At 45.7% G+C, this 23,511-nt stretch overlaps 1 long non-coding RNA gene across 2 annotated transcripts; it reads right to left on the reverse strand.

The window, feature by feature from the left end:
* Positions 1-459: 459 nt before the first annotated feature.
* On the reverse strand, positions 460-20,718 carry LOC136406101 (uncharacterized). Of its 2 annotated transcripts, none has more exons than XR_010751627.1 (3): positions 20,587-20,718; positions 16,377-16,557; positions 460-569 (listed from the first exon to the last, which is right to left on the reverse strand). It is a non-coding gene; the product is annotated as an uncharacterized lncRNA (long non-coding RNA). The 2 variants fall into 2 exon arrangements; XR_010751628.1 differs by lacking the exon at positions 20,587-20,718 and adding an exon at positions 20,305-20,487.
* Positions 20,719-23,511: the final 2,793 nt, after the last annotated feature.

The following is a 23,511-nucleotide window of genomic DNA, read 5'->3' on the forward strand; positions in this document are numbered from 1 at the left end:
CAGAAAACCCAGGATAATACTTGCAGAGACACAAAGGAGATTCCTATCATGGAAGAGAACCCTGGACATGGATGGCTGCTGCTGAGCACTGACTACCCACCCTAGTAAGGCCATCTTCTGTCTGTCTGCACCAGCACTTACTAGCTGTGTCCATCCTCAAGGCTGTGCGTTGGTACCAGTGGGCTGTTGGAGTACCAGCCTGAACCATGCCTATATTGTAGGTAATGCTGCATTATGACATAGCACTCATAATTTCCACACCTTATCACTACATATAATTGTAAATATCAGTGCAAGATGGGTATTGAGCAAGAAAGACTGCCCTTTTTCACATGCTTGTGCAGGATACCAGAGTTCTTTCATCATGGGTGTTTCCCATCCTGAGGACCTCCATGCTGTTAACATTTGTCAGCTGAAGTGCGGAGACAATGGAGAAATACATACAAGACAAGTTTATAAGCCATGTTTACAATGGCACACACCAGTTTATTTCATCTTGCATTGGCAAAAGACAACACTGTCATGTGTCCTCAAGGGGGTGCTGAGAGAGGTTGTCCAGATGGGGATTTCTAGAGAGAAGAAGAGATTTATTTAATAATTTTTTTATTTTTATTGAATTTATTGAGTTAACATTGCTTAACCAAATTATACAGGTTTTAGGTGCACAATTTTACAATACATTATCTGTATATTACATTGTGTTCACAGTCTCACAATTCTCAGTCTCCCTCCATTACCATCTGTCCCCCTCTACCTTCCTCCACCTCCTCCTACCCCCTTTACCTCCTGCAATCCCCACACTGTTGTTTGTGTCTATAAATTGTATTTTTTGTTTTGTTTTTTGGTGTGGTTTTTTTGCTTTGCTTAATCCCTTCACCTTTTTCACTCAGTTCTCCAACCATTCCCCATCTGTTCTGACAGTTGTCGGTCTGTTCTTTATCTATAGTCTGTTTCTATTGTGCTTGTTAGTTTATTTTGTTCATTAGATTACACATATGAGGCCCTGGCTGGTTGGCTCAGTGGTAGAGCATCGGCCTGGCATGCAGGAGTCCCGGGTTCGATTCCTGGCCAGAGCACACAAGAGAAGCGCCCATCTGCTTCTCCACTCCTCCCCCTCTCCTTCTTCTCTGTCTCTCTCTTCCCCTCCCACAGCCAAGGTTCCATTGGAGCAAAGTTGGCCCGGGTGCTGGGGATGGCTCTGTGGCCTCTGCCTTAGGTGCTAGAATGGCTCTGATTGTGGCAGAGCGACGCCCCAAGATGGGCAGAGCATCGCCCCCTGGTGGGCATGCCGGGTGGATCCCAGTCGGGCGCATGCGGGAGTCTGACTGCTTCCTCATTTCCAACTTCGGAAAAAATACAAAAAAAAAAAAAAAAAAAGATTACACATATGAGTGAATCTTACGGTGCTTATCTTTCTCTTAGTGGCTTATTTCACCAAGCATAAAGCTTTCCAGGTCCACTCACAGATTTTGATGGAAAACCAAATATTACTGCAATAGTAACCTCAATAATGTTTTTTTCTAACCAGGAATGTATATTTACCATATGCCAAAATTCATACTAAGGACCTAAAATACATTCTGACTGAGCAGCAGTGGGTTTGAGAGCAACTCCACATCAGATAATGATGATAAATAGCATGACATTCCTGGCATATCAATATTTTAGAAGAAATACTATGCAGCAATAAAAAATATTTTTATAGAAATTGAAAGGCTTGCACACACCAACAAGTAAAAAGTGATGGAGAAAATTTAGGCCATGTCTGGTTGGCTCAGTGGCTAGAGCAGGCATGGCCAACATAAAGCCCATGGGCCGCATCCAGCCCACGTAATGAGTTTATGTGGCCTGTGATTAAATTTTTAATATGCTTTGCTACTTTAAAATCTCAGCTACCCAGAAGCAGAAGCGTCTTTGATTATTGGAAATCAAGATATTTAAGAAGATAGTGATACGCATAAAAGAATTCCACATGTGACTAATCTAGGGTTAACTTCCAATAATTGGTTGAATGTATGCACAATACTTCTTTATTTTTTAAAAAATTCCATTATAGAGCCTGACCTGTGGTGGCGCAGCGGATAAAGCATCAACCTGGAAACACTGAGGTCGCCAGTTCAAATCCCTGGGCTTGCCCGGTCAAGGCACATATGGGAGTTGATGCTTCCTGCTCCTCCCCCCTTCTCTCTCTCTCTCTCTCTCTCTCTCTCTCTCTCTCCCTCTCTCTCTCTCTCTCTCTTTCTCTCTCCCCTCTCTAAAATGAATAAATAAAAAATATTTAAAAAAAAAAAAAAATTCCATTATAGCATGACCAGGCAGTGGCTCAGTGGATAGAGCGTCAGACTGGGATGCAGAGGACCCAGGTTCAAGACCCCGAGGTTGCCAGGTTGAGCGCAGGCTCATCTGGTTTGAGCAAAAGCTCACCAGTTTGTACCCAAGGTTGCTGGCTCAAGCAAGGGATTACTCAGTCTGCTGAAGGCCCGTGGTCAAGGCACATATGAGAAAGCAATCAATGAACAATTAAGGTCTCGCAACAAAAAACTGATGATTGATGCTTCTCATCTCTCTCCGTTGCTGTCTGTCTGTCCCTGTCCCTATCTATCCCTCTCTCTGACTCTCTCTCTGTCCCTAAAAAAAAAAAATCCATTATAAAGATTTACAACTTTTGTACTCGTCTGTACTCAATATGAACTGTTTGACATTTAGCGGCGATGTGAAACTCACATTCTTTTAGGCGGAGTTTGCCAGTGAGCATCCAAGGTCCAACAATTCGTTATTTTTGTGATCTAGTGTGCTGAATCAAGTGGCATTGTAGCATAGACAACAGCTGCAGTTGATAACTGAAAACTTGTCCAGGCTGTTTGTAAAACAAAATAATTGTTTTATTTGTGATATAACCCGTTCAAGCTCATTCTATTAATTAAATATTGTTTCAATTGATTGTGATACAGTTTGGACATTTATATGGTCTGTAATTATATATATATATATATATTTTTTTTTTTTTCTGTATTTTTCTGAAGGCGGAAATGGGGAGAGACAGTCAGACAGACTCCTGCATGCGCCCGACCGGGATCCACCCGGCAAGCCTACCAGGGGGCGATGCTCTTCCCCTCTGGGGTGTCGCTCTGTTGTGACCAGAGCCACTCTAGTGTCTGGGGCAGAGGCCGAGGAGCCATCCCCAGCACCCGGGCCATCTTTGCTCCAGTGGAGCCTCGGCTGCGGGAGGGGAAGAGAGAGACAGAGAGGAAGGAGAGGGGGAGGGGTGGAGAAGCAGATGGGCGCTTCTCCTGTGTGCCCTGGCCGGGAATCGAACCCAGGACTTCTGCATGCCAGGCCGACGCTCTACCACTGAGCCAACAGGCCAGGGCCTGTAATTATATTTTTATTAAAATATATATATTTTTAAATAATATTGTATATTAAAATTTTTTTCACTCACATTTATTCATAAACAAATTACATAATAAAATTTTGTTTACTTAAATGAATCGTTTTTGTATTTAACATTTTTTAATTTTAATATTTTGTCCGACCCGTGAAAAAAGTTTTCTTTCTAATCTGGCCCGGGGGCAAAAACTGTTGGCCACGCCTGGGCTAGAGCATGAGCCCAGTGCCTGCTGTGTGGATGTCCCAGGTTCTATCTCAGTCCGGGCACACAAGAGAAGAGACTATCTGCTTCTCCTCCCCTCCATCTCCCCCTTCTCTCTCTTCCCCTCTCGCAGCAAGTGGCTAAATAGCTTGGAATGTAGGCCCTGACCACTGAAGATAGCTTGGTTGATTAGAGCATGGGCCTGAGACAAAGGTTGCCATTAGGGTGCATGCAGAAGTCATCTATCTCCCTTCCTCTCACTTAAATAAAAAATGTCAATAACCTTAGATGGCATTACATAGATATGTTGAGTTGCAATCTTCCAATATTAAAAATATATTTTTGTTGATTTAATCAAAATAATTTTGTTAATATGCATTGGTCATTGTGTAAATAATTTTTTAAAGCAGGCACACAGAGCTTTGAGGTAGAAAGGTAATTCTCAAAACATTCCCTCACTGCTCTGTTGGAACCTGAGGCCTGAATCAGGTGTCCAATAAATTGATCTGAAATATTGTACTTAAGAACCGACCTATTTTTTTCATAATGAAAACCTTCAAGACTTTATTTTCACTGGTATGCATCCTGGGACACTGAATTTCTCAGAATATAATTCAGTCTACCAAAAAATGTCTGTTTGGTTTGGATTCTGAGCCCTGCAGCCCTCATGCCGTTTCTTACTGGGCCACCAGGGGGTAGTGTGTGTCTACTTGGAACAATGACACTGCTTCATCTCCAACGCTATCTAGCTAGCTTTTTTCATCAAGTGTTTTTCTTATCTAAACTTCTGAAACAATATTTACTTGCTTTTCTTCTTGTGTTTGACTCGTAAGGTAATAAAAACCAACTACCAGTCCCAAATACAAAGTGGACCACTGAAAGGAAAATGCCTTTGGTGATCCAGACAAAGTGTGTCCAGGCCTTATCTGTCTCCACTTACATCCTTCCCTAAATCTCTCCCAACATGTGTAAACCTCTGAGTAAAATAAAATGTGACCCTCTGCCTGACCAGTGGTAGCTCAGTGGATAGACTGCCAATCTGGGATGCTGAGGACCCAGATTCAAAGCCCTGAGGTCACTGGTTTGAGTGTGAGATCATAGACATGACCCCCATGGTCGCTGGCCTGAGCCCAAAGGTCACTGGCTTGAAGCCTAAGGTCACTGGCTTGAGCCCAAGGTTGTGAGCTTGAGCAAGAGATCACTGATTCAGCTGGAGCCCCCAGGCCAAGGCACATATGAGAAGCAATCAATGAGCAACTAAGGTGCCGCAGCTATGAGTTGATGCTTTCATCTCTCTCCCTTCTTCTCTGTCTGTCCTTGTCTATCCATCTGTCTGTCTATCTCTTTCTCTCTCTCACTCTCTTTCTCAAAAATAAAAGTGAACCTCTGTAATGATTTAGAGATATTTCTTCATTCTGCAAGCTCTTTTTTGCAACATAAATCTTTGAGAAGCTAGTGGTAAGATTGTGAAGATGTTGCTGAAATTCTAGAAACCATGATGAATGTGTTTGGCAGGAGATGTCAGTGGCTATCTGTCCAAGTGGAAAGCTCTTGTTCGGCACAGTCATGCCTGTGTTCACACTGTCTCCTACCTTCAGAGCCCTGGGCACGCTCTTCTCTAGGAAAGGTGAATGAATGAGGTCTTTGATATCCTAAAAGAGCATCCAGGTCAGAAGCAGGAAATATGATTCTAATATCTTGGAGGAGAAATAACTTTATGATTTAAAGGAACCAGCATCCTGCCAACAAGTGATCTTCACTCTGCCTGGTGTTGTCACCATTGCTCAGCCATCTGAGAGCACTGTCCCAGCCCTAGTTGTGCCAATATTTCAGGCCCCTAACCCAGCACCTGAGAGAGAAGAGGTGTCATATACTGAGCAATGAGGCAATTGAGGATGCAAGACCACAAGTTGGAGAATATATTTGAAATCAGGACACTTCAGAGTTGTTTACATGTCAGAAAGATGAGTCTTCTTTGTTTCCTGCCAGACTTTTTACATGAATGGTTATCCTCAATGCACCCTCAGCCAGGTCTAATCTGGTCCTAGGTATGTTTTAGAATCCATTTCTGCTTTGCCTTCTTTTGATAATGCTAGCCTTCTTGACTGCCCTGATAACCCGTCATTCTCTCTAGTTTCTGAGAAATCACTAATCCCCTTGAAGAGCCCACTAGGCCCCGCAGTGGATAAAGCATCAACCTAAAACAGTGAGGTCACTTATTCAAAATTCCTGGCTTGCCCCATCAAGGTACATACAAGAAGCAACTACAAATTGATGCTTCTCACTCCTATCTTCCCTCCTTTCTCAAAAACCAATAAATACAGCCTTTTAAAAAATTAAAAAATATATTTCAAGATGGCGACAGAGTAGGTGGACATACCAACTGCCACCTCCCAAGACCAAATTGGGATTACAACTTAATTTTAGAACAATCATCCTGAAAAACCAACTATAGAAGGAAGAGGAGTCTATAACCAAGGATCACAGAAGAAGTCACACTGAGACTGGTAGGAAGGGCGGAGACGCAAAAAGGGCTGCCCTGCTCCCAGGAGCAAATGACGGCTGAGGTTACAGAGGGACTCTCACTGCGGGGAGGGTAGCCTGAGAGGTGTGGGTGCTCAACCACAGGCCCAGAGCCCCAGGCTAAAACCCCAGAGCCCAGAAGAGGTGCCCAGACAGCATTTGGTGGTGAAAAGAGCTGGGTCTCTGTCTGCGAGAAAGACACTGAGTTTTTTGAGATGCAGACTCCATCTTAAAGGGCCCATGCTGAAAATCTCATTCACAGCCACTTGCCTGGGGATCGGGTGGAGGGAGAGCTGAGAGGACCGGAGTTGTGTGAGGAAAGTGTAAAGTTGGAGACCCAGAGAGAGACACTGTGGGGAATGGACCCCAGAACCCCTGTGCTGAGTCATTCTCCAGTACTGCAGTTGGCATCTTTCTTGGGTGGAGCAGTCCCCTTTGTGCGGCATCAGCCTGGAGAAAACCAACTGCTCCACCCTCAGGAGTCTCTTCTACCCCAGTCATGGCGACAGATCATTCTGAGAGGCCAGGAAGCAGGGGAGCATCAGTGACCAGTTTTCTAGTGTTGAGACCAGAGCTCCCCCACCACACTCTCCCAAGTCTATGACTGGTGCTTCCACTTAACCGGAGACTCAGTAAAAACTGTCCAGAGGGCAGGCAAACCACACCTCTGGGTCTCAGAGGCCACACCCACCACACTCCTGGGGCCACACCCTACTGAGGTCTGTGAAAAAAGTATGGACAGACAGACTAACAACTGGAGTCAGGGGCGAAGCCACACCCACCACCCTTTCTAATCCCTGAATTGCTGCAGGTGCTAGATTCTAGCAGAGGTATTTTCAGCAGCTGAGCCCAACAAGCAGCCAGCAGACAGAGGCTTCAGGAGGCAGAACTCAGGGAAATTTGGCCTTTTAGCAGACCTTGCCGTAGGCCCAGTGTGGGTAAAAGCTAGCCTAGGAGTGCAACTTGGTATTTCCATGTACACCTGGATTTAGCAGAGGCAGTCACAAACTCTAGATTGCTTATAGCTCCAAGAAGGTTGTTGAGGGCAAGTCAGGGGCAGTGTCTCCCTCTGGTCTGTGCCAAGTTCCTGCCAGGGAAGCCCAAGGCTGACACATTCAGGGGCTAGCTGCGAAAGCATTGTTTCAGGACCTAACAACCCTTGCTAGAATGGTATCCAAAGGAAGGGCTCCTCACACCTGGCCCAGCCGAAGCAAGTTCCACTCTCTTTGATCAGCTCTGGCATAGCAGCTCATATGCATTGGATAGGGTGGAGCTTCACAGTCAGAAGGCCTGGTCACTAGATATCCTGCCCTGCCAGGCTAGATTCCACAGAGAGAAAGGAGAGAGGCTTGGAGCATGAACATTTAACGTGTGGGTCTCTGTGAGTCTATTGTTGGATCTGGTCTAGGGGCTTAGACACCTTTCTGGGGGGCACTGTCAGACCCAGGAGAAAACTCTCTGTCTTCCTCCCTGAGACCAGGGTCTCACCAGCTGAAAGAACTTCTGCAGAGGTGACTGTTGGCAAAATTCAGTCTAAACCTATTGCTCACCTTGTTGGGAAGAAATAAAATTTGAGTATCCAGCTCTGGAGTAGGAGCCACATTCCCCATACTAAGCTCCTGTCCAAGAGACTCCTGACATAGGGGGTCCCACTAACATTGTATTCCCAACCTCTGCTGCCCTAACCCAACATGCAACCTGTAGAGGTGTTGATTGGGTGAGGCCAGTCTGAGCTCAAACTAGTCTTACTACAGAAGACTCTGTAGGAAGACCAGGCAGCTGCAAGAGGAGGAGGAGCAGCTAAAAAGTGAAGACATATCTTACAGAGTTTGGGGTTTTTATGGAGCTGCTGTCATCTCTAAGCAGGAGGAAGCTGATCCTTATACATAGGTTGGCCCCTCCCACACTACCCAGGCACAGAAAATGCAGACACAAACAGTGAAAAGTGCAGTAACTGCAGACAGGTAGTCCACGGCAGGTTATAAACAACAGCTGACACCAACCAAAGAAGATCTAGAACCAACACAACTGGCAGTGGGTAGCAGACAGCACCAACCCTAGACTCAGCTAGCTACACAAGCAGCATGCTCAAAGGAGGAATCTAACAGGCACCAGACATTTTGGAGAATAAATAGACCAAACAGGACAGACCAGTGTGTAATACACATGATCAAGGTTGACCCTTAGAGCCAGCCAGTATGAAAGGATAACCGTATGCATGAAAAAACCAACTGCATTTAATACTCAAATACAATAAGAGGGAAAATATTACCCTCAAGAAGCATTCCTAGAACAATAAAAACAGGTGACCTGGAGGTCAGTACCAAAGAGCTCATCTTCTTCATAAAGACACCACAAACAAGTCAAAGTCAGACAGCGCTACCTAATGCACAGACAAAATAGGCAGACAGAGAACTGTGACCCAAATGAATCAACAAGAGAAATCCCCCAAAAAAGAACTGAATGAGATGGAAGAAACCAAACTACCAGATGCAGAGTTTAAAATAATGACTTTTAGGATACTCAAGAATCTTAGAGCAACAATGGATGGACATAATGAGCACCTAAATAAGGGGATAGTGAGCATCAAAAAGGACCATTGAATTTATAAAAAAAATAACCAGTCAGAAATGACAAATACATTATCAGAAATAAAGGTTGCACTAGAAGAAATCAACAGCAGCTGCATGAAGCAGAGGATAGAATCAGCGATTTAGAGGACAAGAAAAATGAAAGCACGGAAGTAGAGCCCCCAAGAGAAAAAAGGCTCAGAAAGACTGAGGAAACTCTGAGAGCTCTGTAACAGCATGAAGAGAAACAACATCTGCATTATAGTGGTTCTTGAAGGAGAAGAGAATGAACAAGGGATAGAGAACCTCTTTGAAGAAATCATAGCTGAAAACTTTCCTAAATTGATGAAGGAAAAAGTTACACAAATACAAGAAGAACAGAGAGTCCCATTAAAGAGAAACTCAAGGAGGCCTACACCAAGACACATCAAAATTAAAGAGTCAAAGTTAAGAGACAAAGAAAGAATACTAAAAGCTGCAAGAGAAAAGCAGTTAATTACCTATGGAGGAGCCCCCATAAGGATGACATCTGATTTCTCAACAGAAACACTTGCTTCAGCAATCTTGAAAATAAAGAATAAAGTGGGAGGTATCACACTCCCTGATATCAAGTTATACTACAAGGCCATTATAATCAAAACAACTTGGTACTGTCATAAGAACAGGCATACAGATCAGTGGAACAGAACAGAGAACCCAGAAATAAACCCATACCTTTATGGTCAATTGATATTTGACAAAGGAGGTAAGAGCATACAGTGGAGTAAAGACAGTCTCTTTAGTAGTGTTGAGAAAATTGGACAGGTACATGCAAAAAAATGAAACTAGACCACCAACTTACACCATTCACAAAAATAAATTCAAGATGGATAAAAGACTTAAACGTAAGTTGTGAAACCATAAACATCTTGGAAGAAAACATAGGCAGTAAACTCTCCAATATCTCTTATAGCAATATTTTTGCCAATATATCTGCACAGGCAAGTGAAATAAAGGACAAAATAAACAAATCGGACTCTATGAAACTAAAAAGCTTTTGCACAGCAAAAGACACTGAACAAAATTAAAAGACAACCCACACAATGGGAGAACATATTCACCAATACATCTGATAAGGGGTTAATAACCAAAATTTATTTTAAAACTGCTAAAACTCAATTCCAGGAAAGTAAACAATCCAATTTAAAAAGTGGGCACGGCCCTGGCCGATTGGCTCAGTGGTAGAGCATTGGCCTGGCATGCGGGAGTCCCGGGTTCAATTCCCGGCCAGGGCACACAGGAGAAATGCCCATCTGCTTCTCCACCCCTCCCCCTCTCCTTCCTCTCTGTCTCTCTCTTCCCCTCCCGCAGCCAAGGCTCCATTGGAGCACAGTTTGCCTGGGTGCTGAGGATGGCTCTGTGGCCTCTGCCTCAGGCGCTAGAATGGCTCTGATTGCGGCAGAGCGACGCCCCAAGAACGGCAGAGCATCGCCCCCTGGTGGGCGTGCCAGGTGGATCCCGGTTGGGCGCATGCGGGAGTCTGACTGCCTCCCCATTTCCAACTTCAGAAAAAGAAAAAAGAAAAAAAATGGGCAAAAGAACTGAAAAGACACTTCTCCAAAGAGGACATACAGATGGGCAATAGGCATATAAAAAAAAAATGTTCAATGTCATCAATCGCCAGAGAAGTGCAAATTAAAACCACAATGAGATATTACCTTACACCTGTCAAAATGGCACTCATTAACAAAACAACATATAATAAGTGCTGGCGAGGATGTGGAGAAAAGGGAACCCTCCTGAATTGCTGGTGGAATGCAGACTTGTGCAGCCTCTGTAGAAAACAGTATAGAGTCTCCTTAAAAAATTAAAAATGGAACTGCTTTTTAACCCAGCTATCTAACTTCAAGAAATATATCCTAAGAATACCAAATCACTGATTCAAAAGAAGATATGTACTCCATGTTTATTGTAGTATTGTTTACAATAGCCAAGATCTGGAAACAACCCAAGTGTCTGTCAGTGGACGAGTGGATTAAAAAGCAGTGGTACATATACACAATGGAATACTATGCAGCCATGAAAAAGAAGGAAATCTTATCCTTTGTGATGGCACTGATGGACCTGGAGGTTATCATGTTAAGTGAAATAAGCCAGGCAGAGAAAGACAAATATCATATGATCTCACTTATATGTGGAATTTAATGAACAAAAGTGAACTGAGAAACAAAATAGAGGCAGAGGCAGGGTCACAGGGACCAGAAAGACAGCTGTCAGAGGGAAGGGGGATGAGTAGATGGAATTAGAGTAGGTGAAGGGATTAGTGAAATTATATATACATAACACATAGATACAGATAACAGGACAGTAAATCCCAAAAGGAAGTGGGGAGGGACGGGTTATGAGGGACAAGGGGGTGGGGGTGAGGGAAATATATTGAGTGAGACACTTGAATTCATGTTAACACAATAAATTAAAATTTAAAAAAAAATTAATTAAAAAATAGGCCTTGGCCAGTGATTCAGTTGATAGAGCATTGGCCTAGCATACCACAGGGACCATCTGTTTCTCCACCCCTCCTTCTTCCATTTCTCTCCCTCATCTCCTTTCACAGCTAGTAGTTAGTTGGTTGGAGCCTCGCCCTGGGTGCTGAGGATACCTGGTTGGTCTGAGCATTGTCCTCAGGCACTAAAAATAGCTCATTTGATTGAGCATTGCCTGAGAAGGTTTTACCAGGTGGTCAGGGTGTATGCAAGGGTCTGTCACTATCTTCCTTCCTCTCACTTAAAAAAAATAAATAAAAATATAAATAAAAAAATATAAAGTCAGGGCCAAATTGGAAAGTCACCAAGAACTGTGTTCTCTCTCTTATCTCTCTCTCAGACCTATCCATCTGGGGAGGAAGCATCTAGGTTGTGACCTGCTAAGAGGTGAGACCCACGTGGCCTGTATCTGCAGGAGAGCAGCAGCCAGAAAAGGAGTCCAGCCTGCAGTCTGCACAGAACTCCCAAGACCTCTGAGCAGCGGACCCTGCCACAGCTGGGCCTGCAGCTCCAGCGAATGGAGTGATGCCTACAGAAGCATCCACTGAATAGTGCTTGGTTCCCCCTCCAAAGTATTGATAACTGTGACAGAACATGTGTTAGTTGGTCAAGAAAGGAAGCATGGGGTCACGCTGTCACCCAGCAATGGACCATGGACCTGGCTGTGCCCTTGTCCATCTCCCCCTTACCGTGCCCCAAGCTCCCATTTACAGGGCAGAGAGAATGTGAATTCTTTCTTAGCATGGGCATGATTCACATGATCACAGCAAGATATAAGAGGACTCATACCACTCCTGACCAGTTGCTGTGAGATCAGGGAGAAATCCTAATCATAGGAGGCAGTCAACAGTTCCAAGTTGCCTAGTAAAATAGAAAGGGCCAAGTGACCCTCTTGCTCCAGGTGCTGCAGCTGAACCTGCTGAGCACAGGATGTCCCAGGTGGTCAGCCCTGAGGCTGCACTTCAAGCAGAAAAACCACAGCACCCACCACACCTGTCTCTGAGGGTCTCTGAGGCATGGGAACAAAGCAGCAACACTTGCAGAGTCCAGGGAGCTGCAGAAGGGATCTCAAAACCTTTCCTTGTTTTCCACCTATCTGCGCTGCTTTGGGATGGAAAGTTCATTCACAAGACCTTCTCATTGGGTCTGGGGTGGTAAGTCAATCCCTAATTCAGAAAAAGAAAAGTGCCAACACTCAGGGAGAGTGGTTTTGTTCCAGATCAAGGATAAACGATCTAGTGTTAAGCCACTTGGTGCTAGACCAGGCATGGTCAACAGTTTTTGCCTCCAGGCCAGATTAGAAAGAAAACTTTTCTCACGGGCCGGATGAAATATTAAAATTTAAAAATGTTAAATATAAAAACAATTCATTTAAGTAAACAAAATTTTATTATGCAATTTATGAATAAATATGAGTGAAAAAATTTTAATATACAATATTATTTTAAGAAAAATATATTTTAATAAAAATATAATTACATACTATATAAATATCCAAACTGTACTGCAATCAATCGAAACAATATTTAATTAATAGAATGAGCTTGAATGGGTTATATTACAAATAAAACAATTATTTTGTTTTACAAACAGCCTGGACACATTTTCAGTTATCAACTGCAGCTATTGTCTATGCTACAATGCCACTTGATTCAGCACACTTGACTGCAAAAATAAATTGTTTGACCTTGGGTGCACTCTGGCAAACTCCGCCTACAAGAATGTGGGTTTCACATCGCCGCAAAACGTCAAACAGTTCATATTGAGTACAGACAAGTACAAAAGTTGTAAATCTTTATAATGGAATTTTTTAAAAAAATAAAGAAGTATTGCAAATCCATTCAACCAATTGGAAGTTAACCCTAGATTAGTCACAGGTGGAATTCTTTTACACGTATCACTATCTTCTTAAATATCTCGATTTCCAATAATCAAAGATGCTTCCACTTCTGAGTAGCTGAGACTTTAAAGTAGCGGAGAATATTAAAAATTTAATCACGGGCTGCATAAACTCATTACGGCGGGCCGTATGTTGGCCATGCCTGTGCTAGAGCCTCAGAATTTAAAGGGCAGGATGTTGAGTCCTTCTATGATCAATTAGAAGGATCTGCACGGCACAGCAGGCATGCTGCACGTCCTGGGACTCTTGGCAGTCATGGGCTGAAAAACATCAATATCCCTGAGACTTCTCAATGAAAGTCCTAAATTTTTAGAGAAGGAAATTGAGGATTTCTCTTCTTCAACACTATCCATCCTTGGGGTAGTGGTAAAGGGCAGAGGAAAAAGTTTATCTTAACTGTTTCTACCCAGAGCTGTGGATCTCAGAACCCAGAGCCTCTCTTCCTCAGCCTAGGCCTGGCACAACGCCTGCCTACGCAGACCCCAGGGGCTTTCAGGTCCTTCGTCCTGGCTCATTTCCTCTCCCTAGGCTGTGGACCCTGGTCATGCTCTGGACCAGATGCCACTGCACTATGGCAGAGCTGTCTCGAATGTCTTTCTCATCTTGGCTTCATCATCTTCCCAAGCTTTATTCCTCCTCCAACCCCAGGCCTCCATGTACCATCCTTTGACATGAGTGGTTGTGCATACAGTTTTGTACCACTGTGGACTTCCACTGGAAGAGATGCCACACTGGGTTACGTGGGCCCGGATTCCCTAAGCTAGTTCCACAGGTGAGAATTGACCCCTTCGCTGGGCGGCCCACACTGTTACTTCATCCAAGGTCTCTTCCTTTGGGGAGACTTAGCCTGTCCCTGTATTTCTAAAGGCCACTGTATTTCAATTTTACAGTGTTGTGTTGGACAACAACCTGCTAAAATTTGCATTCAGCCTGGCGGCGGTCTAAGGTCCCTGCTCTCTCCGACTGCTTTTTGTTGGAGTGTCAAAACATCCTGGCATTCCTCAAGCAGTAGAGGCATTCCAATGGCTCTGTGGGCTTTCCTGCGGCCCCCTGAGGCCATTTATCCAGCCCCCACTGCACTTCTGGAAGGGGCACCTCTTTCATTGGTGGTCAGTGAGAGGACCACTGTATTTGGCAGCCCTCCAATGGTCTGAGGGACAGTGAACTGGCCCCCTGTGTAAAAAGTTTGGAGACCCCTGGTTTAAGCCTAACCACTTGGACCATGGTAGGAGTGGTATTTTTTATTTTTTAATGAAACACTGGGGCTTGGCAAATACTGGAAGGTGACACAAAAGTGGAGTGGACAGACACCAGAGGTTTGGAGGATTCTGGGGGCAATACTACTCCTGCATCTGCATGGTGGATACAAGTATATATCCCAGGGATGTAGAGACTCCCAGGTTTACACCATTATTCAAGGCAGATCAAGTACTACTCTGATGGTGAAGGTTCCCTACACTAATCAGAAAACCCAGGATGATACAGGCACAGACAAAAAGAATATTCTTATGGTGGTCATGGAAGGGGACTATGGACATGGACAGTCGTAAGCACTGCTTGCCATAACAGAAGGTCATCGCCCGTCTTTCTGTTCCAGAGCTTAGTAGCTGCTGTCCACCCACAAGGCTTTGTTTTGGTGCCTGATGGCTGGTGGAGCAACAGCCTTAACTCTGTGTACATTTTAGGTAACATTACCACATAACTTAGTTTTCACAGCTCATTACTGCAAATAATTGCAAATACGGGTGCTGGATGTGTGTGGAGCAGGAGACACAGCACTGATTTCCATGGTGATTCAGGAAACATAGTTCTTCTACCATGTGCATTCTCTATCCGTAACACAGCTAGGCCTATGCGTCTATCGGCAGAAATGTGAAGACCACAGAGAAAGGCGTTCTGGAGGGTTTCACAGACCAGGTCTGCAATGACACACCACTTTCGTTCTTCTCAAACTGGCAAAGAACAACACTGCCATGTGTCTGCTGTGGGGGCGGAGGGGCAGCTGGGGGCTGGGAGAGGTTGTCCAGCTACAGGTCCCAAAATAGGAGAATAGGTTTTGATGGAAAACTCAAGTTCTCTGCTACAGTGAGTAACTCTGTATTTTATGTTTTTCAAATATTATTTTATGTTTTTCAAATCATTACTAAGTCTCTACCGTATATCAGGTGCTAGGGCTGAATACTACGTAATTGAACAGCCACTAGCCTGAGAGAAACACCACATTGAATGAAGGAGATTAGGGCATGATATAAGGTGCCTAGCATCCCGGGGAAAATGATAATCAAGCAGGAGGGCTCTGGAAATTTAGTGGGTAATTGTAAATTTAGGAGCTGCCTGGAGATGACCACAGGTGCCATCCACTTTCAAAGAAGGTGTAGTGGCTGGATCCTCTCTATTTTAAATAAATTGAACTGACATTCCTACTCGACTCATAAGCTCAAAGTTGGGAATTTAAGATCAGAAATTTTTTTTTGGATCTCAACATTTTTTTTTCAATTAAAGTTCACATTCAATATTATTTTGCCTTAGATTCAGGTGCACAGCATAGTGGTTAGACAACCATACACCTTACAAAATGGCCCCCCATTATCTCCAGCACACACCTGACAACGTAAATAGCTATCACAATATTACTGACTATATTTCCCCATGGCACGATCAGGAACTTAATTGTATGTTTGTTCTTAACATTTTGTGAAATACACTACCAAAAATGAAATCAGGGTGTCATCACACTTCCTGTCTGAAAATTCACAAGTGACAGTCTTATTTCTAGACGTGTGGTTGCTATGCCTGCCCCTAACCAACCACAGTCCATTAACTAGGGTATGGGTAAGGGCTGACAACTGGAATACACACACAAATATTCACACTTGCTTTCCACGTCCCTGTGTCCAGTTGTCGCCCTGCTCTCACCATTTCCCTGCCTTGCCCTCTCCACTGCCTTCACTGCAGACGGCAGTGTGTCTCAACAGCATACGTTCTTCAAACAGGCACCAGAATCCATTAAAATATGAAAAATCTGGCTGACCTCTCCAGGACTGGTTTTCTACTTCATTGTTAGTTTAATTTCCAGTCCCTTTTGAAGCAGGATCATCCTTTGATGAATGCCAAACTTCAGACATAATTTCAGTTTCAGCCTTCTCTTAGTCTCCAAATGAAGTTATTCTGCACAAATCTAATTTCCTACTCCTTTTGCAGTTCATCTTTCAACATTCAGACCTGCACAGGAGACATTTTCCCAGTTAAGAGGCCTCTTGTTCACTTACCCACACAAACAATATATATAAGTAATAATACATTTCTGAGCGCTTGATTTCAGAGGTCTCTATATTCATTTTCACACTTCTGAATTATTAAGGTGCTTTTTGTGAGTTCCTGAAAACCAGCCATCACTCAAACGTTGGCCAATGTCCACTTTCTGAAGATCTATGTCCACTCTCATGACACCTTTAAAAACAGAGAAAGATAAACAGAACACATTAATCTGAGCCTTTAAAATTTTCTCTGTATTCTATCCTGGAAATCAGACAAATAAGCATAAATAGTGCACTACAAATTGTCAAACAGCCCACTCATACTCAACTAAATATTACCCAGTGAAGATACAGAACAATAAAACAGAACCAACAGCACTAGTTTATGTAGGTGCCAAAGGCAGGAACTCTGTATTTACTCTCTTCGCTCCCCATAGAATGTCTGGCACATAGTAGGTGCTGATACATACTGGTTGATTGACTGAACTCTAGACAGTTTCTCTGATCATGGTAGCAAAGTCGACTCCAAAATAACACTTGTTCTCAGTAGCCCTTCCACTAAAATAAACTAAAACAGAGTCCTCATCTTATTTCTTTATATTCTTGTTTCCCATTACAGGGCCGGGATAGGGAGGCTGTGGGAAGGAAGTGTCCCACACCAGAACTGTCATTTGATCCACAGTGGTGACCTCACACGGACCTCAAGTCTCCCAGTGTCCTGCACAAAAGCTGTCATCTGATCCACAGCGGTGACCTCACAGGGCCCTCAGGTCTCCCAGAGTCCCACACTACTTACAGTAATGCTGATTAGCATTTGAATTATTTTTTCCATTGATTCAAGGCAAGAAGGGAGGGAGATGGGGAGAGAAGGGGTGGGAGAGAAAGAAGGAGCGAGGAAGGAAGGAATGGGTAGAGAAAGAGAAAGAGAGAGAGAAAGAAGCATCAACTCATTGTTTCACTGTGTTGTTTCATTTATCTGACTGCTTTTCATATGTGCCCTGATGTGGGTTGAACCCATAAGCTCTGGCACACTGGGTTAACACTAACCACTGAGCGACCTGGCCAGGGCTCATTTTTCTTTTAAATCTAGAAACAAAAACACTGCATGTCATTTAGCCACTTGAGAAACATTATTTAGAAAGAGAACTCACAAATTCAGAGCCAAAAGCACAATTATAAAGAAAGCTAGGATCAAACCTAGAGACATAAGGTCAAAGAGATAACAGTGGGGAGAGGAACAAACCACACAGGGCTTGTGTGCCTCTGTAAGGACATCTGAGAGGGTTTTGAGCAAAGAGTGACTTGATATGACAGCTGAATTGAGAATGAACTGCATAGTTGAAAGACCTGCTAGAAGACTCAAGATTATTGGCCTGAGCAAATGGGAGGCTATTCTTTCTACTGAACAAAATGCAGAAGACTGTGGGAAAGCAAGTTAGAGAGGGGAAAACGAGAAGCTCAGGTTGGACACTACACGATAATCACCACAAAAAGTTACATGTGGTTAACAGATGTGCTAACTAACCTGCATTGGGGATTGGAGGTTAGAGACAGTAACTCTTAAATTGAAGCCTGAAAAATGGAAGGAATGAACTAGGTAAAAGGACTGGAGGAGAGAGAGTATTCTAAAAGAGAACAGCATGTGTGGTGTTCCCATGTGTGACAGAACTTACCTTCAAAGAACTGAAGCACACAGGAGGGCTAGAGAAATATAGAAATGCAGCAGGCTGTTCAAACAGTTGTACTGTATCTTAACGGCGGGTGGAAGACACAAACATTTTTATACCAAGAGTGAGCAAGTGTGCTTTTCTTTAAAGGTAATGCTGATGCAGGGAATAAACTGGAGGTAAGGAAAGGGCAGTATAGAATGCCAATGCTTTAATTCAGGCAAAAGAGAATAATAATCCATGCTACAAAAAAATGAATAGATTCAAAAGTGATTTCAGAGGCAAGATCCAAGAGACTCATAAGTGGACATGGGGGACAAGGGAGGATAATGGCATTAAGGAAGTCAAAAGCTAAACAAAGTAAACAAAACCAAGATGCAAGGAGAATAATAACCTGACCAGTGGTGGTGTAGTGGATAAAGTGCTGACCTGGGATGCTGAGGACCCCGGTTTCGAAACCCCTAAGTTGTTGGCCTGTGCGCAGGCTCACCAGCTTTAGCAGGGGGTCACTGGCTTGAGCATGGGGTCATAGATATGACCCCATGGTCGTTGGCTTGAGCCCAAAGGTTGATGGCTAGAGGACAAGGTCACTGGCTTGGCTTGAAGACACCCGCCCCCCAAGCCACCTATGAGAAGTCATCAATGTACAACTAAAGTGACACAACTCGAGTTGATGCTTCTCTCCTCCGTTCCCCTCTCTCTCTCTCTCTCTCTCTCTCTCTCACTAAAAAAAGTAAAATAGAAAGTAAAAATAATAATAAATGCAGAGAAAAGTATTATGCTGTTCCACTTTTCTCTATGCAGTGATGTAAAAATACTAAATAAACATTTATGGGAAATACTGCAAAGGTCCCCCACAACATAAGAAGCCACACATAATATAATATGCTGTTGTTAGGGAGAGTTTTAAACACCACCGAATGGCAGGACACAGTAAATAATTGAAAGCATAACTTATGCACAAAAATCAGAAGGTTTTCCCTTCTGATCGCACGCATCTCAAGCCATTTATTTGAAAAGGACCCTGGAAATTATTAATCCCAGCTTTTTGAAAAACAGAGGAAGAAAAAATATAAAAGCAGCAGCCAATAAGTTATATGACTTGCCCATACTCAAAAAGCAAAACAAGAACTACAACATCGAGATTTCAAGACTGGTGCTCCAGTGGATAAAGCGTCGACCTGGAAATGCTGAGGTCGCAGGTTCGAAACCCTGGGCTTGCCTGGTCAAGGCACATATGGGAGTTGATGCTTCCTGCTCCTCCCCCCTTCTCTCTCTCTGTCTCTCTCTCCTCTCTCTCCCTCTCTGTCTCTCTCTCCTCTCTAAAAATAAATAAATAAATAAATAAATAAATAAATAAAAAACAAAAATAAAAAAATAAAATAAAATAAAAAAAAAAGACTGGTGCTCTTTACACTTTACATTTTTTTTTTTTTTTGTCTTTTTCTGAAGCTGGAAACCGGGAGGCAGTCAGACAGACTCCCGCATGCGCCCAACCGGGATCCACCCGGCATGCCCACCAGGGGGCGATGCTCTGCCCATCTGGGGCTTTGCTCAATTGCAACCAGAGCCATTCTGGCGCCTGAGGCAGAGGCCATGGAGCTGTCCTCAGTGCCCCGGCCAACTTTGCTCCAATGGAGCCTCGGATGCGGGAGGGGAAGAGAGAGACAGAGAGGAAGGAGAGGGGGAGGGGTGGAGAAGCAGATGGGCGCGTCTCCTGTGTGCCCTGGCCAGGAATCGAACCTGGGACTTCTGCACGCCAGGCCGACGCGCTACCACTGAGCCAACCGGCCAGGGCCTCCACTTTACATTTTTTACTTTAATTTTTGTTACCAAGTTAAAAAGGACATATCTCTAGAAGCATACCCCTTAAAACGTAAATATATCCAAACCAAAACAGAAACTTTTTAAAAAAATAATTTTTAAAAATGTTTATTGAACGAGGGAAATAAACATTTGATTTGTTGTTCCCCTTATTCCTGTCTTCTCTGGATTCTTGCACGCGCCCCGACCGGGTCGGAACCGCAACCTCAGCATGTCAGGGTGACGCTCCAACAACCTAATACCCGGCCTAGGCCCCAATCCACATCATTCTAAACGTTCAGCACAGCTGGCTCTCCCACCAGGAGCACACCTGCGCCTTCCTTTAACCCTTGTCCACCCCCAGCATGCACGCGTTCCCTGAACTCTGTAGGACCTCACGAGGCTTGCCACCTGGGGAGCGACCGGCAGCTCAGCCAGAGCTGACCCCTAGGACCCCCTCCAAAACCTACCTTTCCAGCTACAGCACCCCGCCTGGCTCGCTCTCCCCAGTCGCTGCTTCTGACCTAAGTCCTTCTTCATTTCACCGTCCCGAACTTTAATACACCTGCTCTCAAACAATAAACAATAACATAAAGCACAGTACCATACAAACACTACACGCCCCCCGAGCGTACCCCTCCGCCCGGGCAACTCCCAACACCATCTTCGGCAACTTTCGGTAGTTTCCGCCGCGCCCCGCCTCGGCCCTCTGCCCCGCCCCGCGCAGCTCTTGAACGATGCCTTCGACAAACATCCGTCCCGTCGGTCCTCCACTCCGCCCGGCGCAGCAACCAAACACCGCCTTCGGCAAACCTCGGCTCCCATTGGCCCTGCGCCCCGCCCCGCGCAGCTCCCGAACGCCTCTTTCGGCAAACCTCGGTCCCCCTCGGTCCTCCGCCCCGCCCCGCCCCACGCAGCTCCAGAAAGCCGCCTTCGGCAAACCTCGATCTCCACGGTCTTCCGCCCCGCCCCGCCCCGCCCCGCCCCGCCCCTCGCAGCAACCAAACACCGCCTTCGGCAAACCTCGGCTCCCATCGGCCCTGCGCCCCGCCCTGCGCAGCTCCGGAACGCCGCCTTCGGCAAACCTCGGCTCCCATCGGCCCTGCGCCCCGCCCTGCGCAGCTCCGGAACGCCGCCTTCGGCAAACCTCGGCTCCCTCCGACTTGCCTCTTCCTCTGAGGCCTGGCTCGCCGACTGGAGCTCCTTTAGCGCTTTCCGGTTGCCGCTGCCTTTCCTCACGCTCACGTCCGGACACTGCCGTTCCAGTTTATGGAGAGTCCTGCCTGGAGACCCGTTCCAGGATAGTCCTTGCGGCCCCGGGGCGCGTGGGGAGGGAGCCGCCTTCGGGAGGAGGACGGTGGGGCGCGAGAGAAGCCATCTCGGACTAAAGAAGGGCGACTGGATGGCTGCGCGTGCGCCGAGGCGGGCGGGAGAGGGAGTCCGGGGAGCGGCGGCCGGCATGGTCGCCAGGCGCTCGGAGGGCGTCGGGACGGTCCCTGTTGCTGCTCGGGGGCCGCGGCCGCAGCCCCTCCTGGGGAACGAGGAGAGCGCGACGACAATCCGCTCGGCCTGGATCCGGGGCCGAACCGGGTCCGGGCACCAGTGCCGAACCGGCCGCTCCACACGGTCAGCAATCACGTTCCATTCGCGACCGCTGCGCGCGCGATGACGGCGGGAAAGGCGCGAGCGGCTGTAACCGGACGAGCCGGGGATGCCCGGGCGGCAGCGCCGCGTGCGCCCTCCTCCCGGTGTCGTCCCGGTTCGTGGGGGTGGCGCGGGACTCAGCTGGGTCGGGGGACGGAGAGGTCTGTGTCCCGAAAGGTCAGGGGTGCTGGGGCGGGGGCTCGGGGACGTTCTCCGCTCTCAGAACTCCGCACAGGAATGAGAGCATCGTCACACACACGGAGTGAGCCCTCAGCTGATTTTATAGAAGGAAAGGCGAAATAGGAAACTACAAGGAAATAGACCTCCAGAAAACACTATGGAAAAGTTACTGATTTGTTTGGACCCACCAGTTGCACGATTGCGGGACCTAATGAAGACGTGAATGATGTGAGGAGAGGACTGTGAAATCACGACTGATTGGAAAAAGTGAGCACCTGTAACTTGATGGGTCACATCCACTAGCCGAATGTGGAGGTAGCGGCTGTTTGAGGACTAGGAAAAGCCTGCCTAGTGCCCACTTAGTAACGAAGGAACACTGCCAGTGACCATAGGAGAAAAGATACTGGAGTCCGCGTGTCATATCTCACACTTGGAATGAACACATAGAAGGCGGCAGACGTCGGTTAGAAGAGCACACGAGGCCCTGACCGGTTGGCTCAGTGGTAGAGCGTCGGCCTGGCGTGCAGAGGTCCCGGGTTCGATTCCCGGCCAGGGCACACAGGAGAAGCGCCCATCTGCTTCTCCACCCCTCCCCCTCTCCTTCCTCTCTGTCTCTCTCTTCCCCTCCCGCAGCCAAGGCTCCACTGGAGCAAAGTTTGACCGGCTGCTGAGGATGGCTCTGTGGCCTCTGCCTCAGGCGCTAGAATGGCTCTGATTGCGGCAGAGCAACGCCCCAAGATGGGCAGAGCTTTGCCCCCTGGTGGGCATGCCGGGTGGATCCCGGTAGGGCGCATGCGGGAGTCTGACTGCCTCCCTGTTTCCAGCTTAGGAAAAATACAAAAAAAAAAAAAAAGAGCACACGAAGTGCTGTATAAACCTTATGCAGAAACTGAAAACTGGTAGTTCTCATTTGGTAATGAAATGTCTGCTAAAATGGACCTCCACCCTTGGATCAAAAGCAGCAGCGCTGGCCGAGCTGTTCAGGAAACTGCCAGGCAGTGTGCAGCCATCCTCCTCATTCCCAGAGTCTCGGCTCCACTGCTCCCCAGAGTCAGTAGGTGCAGCGTGCGTGGACATGTGCAGAGTGGTGACAACAACCTGCCTGACATGCATTTTCAGAGGAGGTTAAACAAGGCTACACTCAGCCTTATTGTTTCACCTCTCACATGAAAACAAATGTGCTTTTCACGGTATATATAGTGTCATGTTTATCACTTTTTTGGTGCTTTTTACTTGTGATTTTGCTGTTTTAAATGCTCCCCCACCCCCGAACGGTACCAAAGTGCTGTCTGGTATTTCTATGCACAGGAAGGCTATGTGATGTGTCTCCTGGAGAAATACAAGAATCAACCAATAAATGGGTAAATAAGTGGAACCACAAATCAATGTGTCTCCCTTTCTCTCTCTCTTAAATCAATTAATAAAAATGAAGAAATGTAAACAAAAGTTACTTAAAAAAAGGAAAAACATCCCATTCACCCTTTACTGCCTACTCTCAGCACTGCTTTTTTTTTTTTTTTTTTTTTTTTTAAGAGAGACAAGAGTCAGAGGGATAGATAGGGACAGACAAACAGGAATGGAGAGAGATGAGAAGCATCAATTAGTAGTTTTTTTGTTGTGGCACCTTAGTTGTTCATTGATTGCTTTCTCATATGTGCCTTGACCAGGGAGCTACAGCAAACCGAGTCACCCCTTGCTCAAACCAGATGAGCCCACGCTCAAGCTGGAGACCTCAGAGTCTTGAACCTGGGTCCTCTGCATCCCAGTCCGACGCTCTATCCACTGTGCCACCGCCCGGTCAGACTCTCAGCACTGCTTGAATGTCTAAATGGGCATCACACACTTAATGTATC

This window comes from Saccopteryx leptura, chromosome 5, assembly GCF_036850995.1.
Source record: "Saccopteryx leptura isolate mSacLep1 chromosome 5, mSacLep1_pri_phased_curated, whole genome shotgun sequence".
NCBI lineage: Eukaryota > Metazoa > Chordata > Mammalia > Chiroptera > Emballonuridae > Saccopteryx > Saccopteryx leptura.